The 7,550-nt window shown below is 41.7% G+C and overlaps 1 long non-coding RNA gene across 2 annotated transcripts in view; it reads left to right on the forward strand.

Annotated features, from left to right (window-relative positions):
* LOC107183487 overlaps positions 1–6,219 on the forward strand; it is a 23,247-nt gene extending 17,028 nt beyond the window's left edge. For both annotated transcript variants that reach the window (XR_001514283.1, XR_001514282.1), the window contains exon 3: positions 6,137–6,219. This is a non-coding gene — a long non-coding RNA (uncharacterized LOC107183487). The remainder of the gene's footprint in view (positions 1–6,136) is intronic.
* The last annotated feature ends 1,331 nt before the right edge of the window (positions 6,220–7,550 follow it).

Below are 7,550 nucleotides of genomic sequence, written 5' to 3' on the forward strand. Positions count from 1 at the left end.
TAAAAGAAAAATTACTTTGACATTCCAACGATATGTTATTGTAGATGCAAAAAGACAATAGACAGCCCTAGCTGGTTTGGCTCAGTGGATAGAGTGTCCGGGGACTGAAGAGTCCCAGGTTCGATTCTGGTCAAGGGCACATGCCCAGGTTGCAAGCTCGGTGCAGCCTATCAATGATTCTATTCTCTCTTTCAATCTCTCTTTCTCTCTCTCCCCCTTCCTATCTGAAATCAATAAAAATATATTAAAAAAATAAAAAAGACAATAGACAGGCTCAGTTAAAATAAAGATTGACCTTTGTCAGGGAAGATACTGGCCTAGGACATGACTACTTGCCATAAATTGCTTTTAATTAAAAAATTTTAATTTTAGACTATTCTTGTGGTTACTTTAGGTCTCTGAGTTTGCAAGGCCACCAGGAAGGCCTTCCCTGAGCTAGTCAGCATGTGGCCCCTTTTCGTCTACAAGACAAAGGTCCCTCTCTGGCACATACCTTTCCCCACCACCATCTTTCTCCAGGCAAGAGCTCTCTCTGGACCAAGCTGGGATCTTTCTCCCACTCCTTCCCCCAGGCGCATTTTCCCTGCCTTTCTCCTAAGCTCCAAGGACCCTTCTTTTCCCTCTGCGACTTGCTTCCTGAGTCCAGGCAGCCTAATTGGCTCACTTCTTCCCTGGCTCACTTCAACATTGTGACTTTCTAGATAAACTTTCACTTGTATTTGAGTTCCTTGGCTCTGGATTATTTTCTTAGCCAAACTCAAGGACAGAAGTCTAATATCTGGTCCTGATCGCTGCCAACAGTTTCAGGACTCCCAAGGACACCAACGTCCACAGATGCTCAATTTTCTTATACGAAGTGGTGTAATATTTGCATATAACCTATGTACAACCACTCATATACCTTAAATCATCTTTATGTTACTTATACCTACTACAATGTAAATGCTGTGTAAATAGTTGTTATACTGTATTGTTTAGGGAATAATGATAAGAAAACAAGGTCTGTACTTGTTCAGTACAGATGACCATTGTAGGCCTAACTACATACAGTAGTATGTTTCAGCAACAACGTAACATCCCCTCCCCCAATATATTTGATATGTTTGAATTCACGGATGTGAATGAAGAACGGAGATACAGAAGGCCAGCTACAATGGTATCTTAGTTTTAGGTACAGCTCTCTCTGGAGGTGAGGGAGGAGCCTCACTTAAAAATTATCTCTCAGTGCCCATATTCTGCAACTTGGTGATTAGTCAGGGTCTGGGTCCTGTCTTCCAGCTGAGTCTGAACTCCACAATTTTGAAGGCTGACACCCATCTCTTCCATGGTCCTTGTTAGTCTTAAAAAAAAAAAATCCTTGCTTATTCTCATAGAGAAAAAGTATGAATTGATTTTACTTTTCAACAGTCTTATTCTTGGCACGGAATGAGATTTAATAGTGAAAATCAAGCAAAGCTAGTTTTTCTCTTCTTATATTACTGTTTCCACTAGCCCCACCCCTGCCTCTTAGAGTTGCATTGAGTTAATGCCTACAGCTTTAACGCTTTTGTCTGCAGTGAACATTCTGCAGTGTAATATTTAAATGCCAGAGATGTGTCCTGACAGGGAGGAAATTCAAACCATAGATGTTCATGCACTCATTGAAAAGCTTGCTAAAGCCAGGACTTGAAAAGCACTATAAATGATGTAATTCCTGAGTTTCCCCTGTGTTCCCCAACTCAACCCGATTATCTTGTTCTGGTCACTCTGTCTGACCTGGCAATATTTAAATAATCAAATTGTACTTTAAAACCTCTGTTTTTATCAGATGAACCAATAATTCCTGGAAATGCACTGGAATGCATGACATTTGGAGATATTTGTGCTAGCTATTTTTATTTGGAAGGATTTTATTAGTGTTTTGAAGTTTCTGCAATTTCTGTCCCCCCTTTCTTTCTCAGCCCTGTTTTCTTTCTCTGCATTGTTCATTAGCAAGGGCATGAAACTGTGCTCCTGTGACTCATTATTACTCACTATATTAATCTATTCTTCCTTGTGAGACTAAATTTGGAAGATGCTTGAGTTGCCATTCCTGAGGAAAGCCAGTCCTAAGAGCACATCCTGTTAACTCTCAACTCTCCATGCTAATGCCAGGAATCAGTGATAGAAATCACAGGAAATGGAGTAGCTGCTGCATTTGATTCTGGCTAAGCCTAGTATTGCCCCAGAAAGACTTTCTACAGTCAACAAAGCCAGGGGTTTGATTGAAAAAAAAAAAAAAACAACCCAAAAACCTCAAAAACAAAACTCTAGATAGTAGGGCCCCAATGCACAAAGCAAAAAGAGCCAAACTATATTTATGTAGCCCTTTACAGTTCATACAAAAAAAACCCCAAAACCCCAAAACCAAAACTCTAGATAGTAGGGCCTCAATGCACAAAGCAAAAAGAGTCAAACTATATTTATGTAGCCCTTTACAGTTCATAAAGTATTTTGTGCTGCACTAAGTGGTGCTCTTCATGACCAGTTCCAGAAGCAGGTGAAGCAGCTGCTGTTATATTCACCTTGCGTGTGAGGAAGCTGCAGCGGTGTGGTAACTTATCCAACACCACCAGTTTTTGAGAACTCCCCCTCATCCACACCACTGTTCCGTGATGTGTGCTTGTTCACCCTTGAAGTTAGTGTGTCCTGTCCAGACCCCGGTGCTGTGCTGGGTCTGAACAGGGCGCATCTTAGCAGTCACCACCACGGTAGACCTACATTCGACGTAAATCACCCCCCTCCAACTGAGTGGCTCAGCTCATCTGCCACTCAATGGATCTCTCAGTGTCTGTGTTCTGCAAGTTGGCTCTCAGTCAGGGTCTGGGTTCTGGCCTTTTACTATGTCTGAACTCCCATCTTTTTTTTTGAGGGCTGACACCCATCTCCTCCATTGCTGAGTCTCAAACCCAGTAGTCCCTGGCTCTCTAGCTGGTTCCTTGATCCTGGCTGCCTGGTCTCAGTTATGTACCTCTACCCTCCTGTCCCCACCAGCCAGCCCTCCTGGACAATGCTGCTTACTCCTGCTTTGCCGGTGTTAATTACTCCTGTCTCTCATCTTTTGAGATTCTGAAGCCAGGTGATCTATTTAATAACAACCTTAGCTACCTCCTGGACTTTCTAGACCCTTTTTTACTTCCTGTTGGACTCTGAACCTGAAACTCCTAAGAACCTCTTATCTGTTGTGTAGACCGGGCAAATGATAGATATAGGCCCTTTCTACTTACCTGTCAGTCCCCTGTAATCTATATGAAATTCATACTATTTAATATTTCATTGCTTGGAATTTCAAATTCTATTGACCTTCTAAGCCTGTATTTTCTTGTCCCACGCAATCATTGATTGCCATAGGTTCTATCTACCCTAGTTGAAATAGGATATCTAAAAGCACTTTGTTTAAGCCATAACCCTTGTACAAATATACTCTACTGCTGTTATTATTAGGCAATTCAAGCCAAATGTGACCTTTTTTAACCTTCCTGGTGGAGGGGAAAAGGCCGTTAGCTGAAGTAGGACCTTTACAATTACTGTCCAAAGCCCAAATAAGACAAGTATAGCAACAACAAAAAGTGTAATAACTATGATACTACCACAACTGGTTGAATTATGTAGATTATTCCTTCTGAGAAGGTCCCCACTCTAGGCTTTTAAGATGTGTCATAGGAAACAAATATTCTAGGTGAGTCTAAAGGCATCAGAACCTTTCTTCCAATCAACTTGAAGATACTGAGTTTTCAGATGGTATCTACCCTGATTGGTAATAATTCTACAGCATTTAAAAATATGTTTTTATTGATTTTCAGGAGAACAAAACATTGATTGGCTCACCACCACTGGGGATCAAACTTGCATCCTGATATGCCCTGACTGGGAATCAAACCAATGACCTTTCAGTGCACCAGATGATGCTCCAACCAACTGAGCCACACGGGCCAGGGCTATACAGCATCTTATGTCATAAAAAACATATTGTGGGGGAAGTAATTTCATCATTTAAAATTTTTAGATGGGACAACTGAGGCTCAGAGATCTTTTTTTTTTTTTTTTTTTTGAGGCCCAGAGATCTTAGTTAACTTGCCCAAGTGCACTAAGTGAGTTGGGGATATCTTGTATCAAACTCAGGTTTTTCTGACTCCCAAATGAACTGCTCTTTCATTTCTCTGCTCTTTCATTTCTCTGCGAGAGAGAGAGAGAACGGTAAGACTTCTGGGGAAGGGAACTGCCCATATATTTCACAAGTAAGTGAAGCTATAAAAACAGGCATCCACTCAGTAGATCACAGAATATGCCACTGAGGGATATGTTCAAGAACCTGGCCCCACCCTGTTTTCAATAATTGTACAATACTGCCATCTTGTGGATATGCTCATTTGGCGTTACTACTTTAGCCCGCTTCTGTAGCCTAGTATGCATGGCCAGAATTGCCTAGTTGAATCTGAACAGTCAAATGGTAAATGCCCAGGAAAGGGCTGGAGTCAGGGAACTTAGAATAATATTTGAGGGGCTCCCCAATTTAACTGGAATTTCCCACTCCCTCCTGCAACCGATACTCTTGGCAGCCTACTCAACAGCATTCCCCCCTGTCCTTCCCCTTTCCCGACAAGACTCTAATTTTGTTAAGGCTGCATGATTATATGCTTCAGCGGGAGGCTGGCTCCATGTTAGGTCTTCATCTATGCAAGCCAGTCAGTGATTGGTTTACATATGGTTAGGTATGGTCGATGGGACTGGAGGAAGAGATGATCTCTTTGGTCTTTGGTCTTCTAATGGACATTATCATTTCTGGGTGTGTTGGATTTCTGGCACTGGGATCAAGGAGTACTTACTAATCAAGGATTATGGTAAAAGCAAAGAAGTTACCCCAAACTGGGCTAAAAAGTCATGATGGTAACAGGTTGTTGGGTTGCAACTTCTTCCAGAGAGATAGAAACATCAACAATGAGAGGTGTAATCTGAAACCAGCCCCCATGCATAGAGAACAGGGAGAGACTGAAGAAAAAGGCAGATCACTCCAGATTGGTAGGTGGCAGGTTTAATAAGCAAGTAAACTTATGAGGCTTATCTTAGGTGACTACAAAATGAGTAGTTTTCTGTATCTGCCCACCGAATATTTTTTTAAATTTATGAGAGAGAGAGAGAGAGAGAGAGAGAGAGAGAGAGAGAGAGAGAGAGGAAAGAAGGAAGGGGGAGAGGGGGAGAGAAAAAACCGCATTTATTTGTTATGCTACTTATTGATGCATTCATTGGTTGGTTCTTGTATGTGCCCAGTTAGGGATTGAACCCCAACCTTGATGTATTGGGATGACATTCTAACCAACTGAGCTATCTAGCCAGGTTCCATCACCAAATCTTAGAAGTTTATGTGAAGACCTTAACTGGGGTCAGTCATGTACATAGGAGGCCTTAACAGAGTTTAGTCATGAACCCAGTCTAGATAGTCTCATCACCGCATTAGTATCTCAAGGCTGTGTCCTTGGGCAGCTTCTGTCTAGCTCAGGGAAGGCAAGTAGAGTGCACAGGGCGGGGAGTGGGGAGCCTCCAATTGCAGATCCAGCTCATAGGTCAAACTGGCGGTCATGTCTTCTTGATGACCTTAAAGCTGAATGCTAGAACAGAGGCATTTATTCAGTAATGGAGTTCCAGCAAAGGAAACTTAGAGGGAATCTCCTAAACTTCAGAACTAAGGCATGTAGTAACTAGTATCTATTTTTATTACTGTAGAAATTAGAGTGGTAGATTTCACAGAGTTGAATGAAAAATAGATATGATCCCAAGACTCTAAAAGAGGTAGGCAGTTGTTTTTATTTCAGAGAGAGGGAGAGAGAGAAAGAAACATCAACAATGAGAGATAATCATGGATCAGCTGCCTCCTGCACGCCCCCCGACCACTGAGGATTAAGCCTGTGCTGTGACTGGGAATCTAACCGTGACCTGAGACTCTATCCACTGAGCCAAACCAGCTAGAGCAAGGTAGGCAGTTTTTACAAAAATTTATCAGAAACACAAGTTGGATTCTTTAGTCTCATGCCCTGCCCCCCTATTGTTCTGCTAAGTACACATTTGGCACAATTTACCTCTTTCTTTTCCACTTTTCTTTGCTCTACTCTGCAATTGTAAGTGATTCCAACAGGAAAGAAAAGGAGAGGCTTGGGAAGAAAATATTGGTGTAAAGAAGTTCTTGATGAGCTAAAAATTTTAAAGAGTGAGTAATAATCAAGATAGGCATTCCCTCGGTTTTTTGTTGTTGTTGTGTTTTGTTTTTTAATCATCATCTGAGGATATGTTAATTGATTTGAGAGAGAGGGAGAGACAGAGAGAAACATTGATTGGCTGCCTTCAGTAAGTGCCTGACTGGGGATCAAATCTGTAATCTAGGTATGTGCTCAGGCCAGGAATCAAACCCGATGACAACGTTCCAACCAACTGAGCCACCCAGCTGGGCACCTTCTGGTTTAGAGAGTTCAGGTCGGGTACTATATTAAGTACTTTATATAGATTATACTCTTTTTTTAAAAATATATTTTATTGATTTCAGAGAGGAAGGGAGAGGGAGAGAGAGATATAAACATCAGTAATGAGAGAGAATCATTGATCGGCAGCTTCCTGGACACACCCTACTGGGGATCGAGCCTGCAACCTGGCCATGTGCCCTTGACTGGAATCAAACCTGGGACCTTTCAGTCCACAGGCGATGCTCTATTCACCGAGCCAAACCAGCTAGGGCTAAATTATACTCTTTAATTCTTTCTGTTTGGGGCCTATAAATCATTAGAAGACTAGTAGCCCCATACACGAATTTGTGCACATTGAAAGGAAATTAATTAGAGGAAATATTTTAATATCACTACAGTGGGGCCTTGACTTACGAGTGTCCCGACTAATGAGTTTTTTGAGATACGAGCCATCTCTTGGCAGATTTTGTGCTTTGAGTTGCGAGCTAAAATGTGGGTTATGAGCCAGCTTCGGATACCCGACCACTAGTTGGCGCAGCGAACGTCACAGTTAACACCACAACATCAGCCCAGCATCACATGTCTCACTCATTCACTTTATGATTTGACATACGCGTAATTTGAGTTACGAGCTCCGTCACGGAACGAATTAAACTCATAAGTCAAGGCCCCACTGTATTCACCCTTTCTCTATAATAGAAATGTCAACCAAATTCACGATCGACAATGACATGGAAATAGACATGTGCGATTGGTGCCAGCAAGAGCTTTATATGTATCGCGCATGGTCGAGTCAACTTAACTTTTTATATATATAGAATAAACTTGCTTATTAGACCTGCTTTCTGATTTACCTGAACTTTTTCCAGTCCAGTAAAGCACCCCAACTTGTCAGCAACACAGTAGTAAATATCAACATGAAGCAGATTATTATTGTAGATCACACAGGGAGAACAAAGGGTAAAATACTTAACTGCAGCAGTGTGTGACTATATTCTGCACAGTGAGGGAACCGGAAATCATTTTCAAGGTCCACCATTTCTTCTTTTCAGTCCGGTCAAGTTTCTAAGCTTTCTATAT

This window comes from Myotis davidii, unplaced genomic scaffold (genome assembly GCF_000327345.1).
Source record: "Myotis davidii unplaced genomic scaffold, ASM32734v1 scaffold18, whole genome shotgun sequence".
Lineage (NCBI taxonomy): Eukaryota > Metazoa > Chordata > Mammalia > Chiroptera > Vespertilionidae > Myotis > Myotis davidii.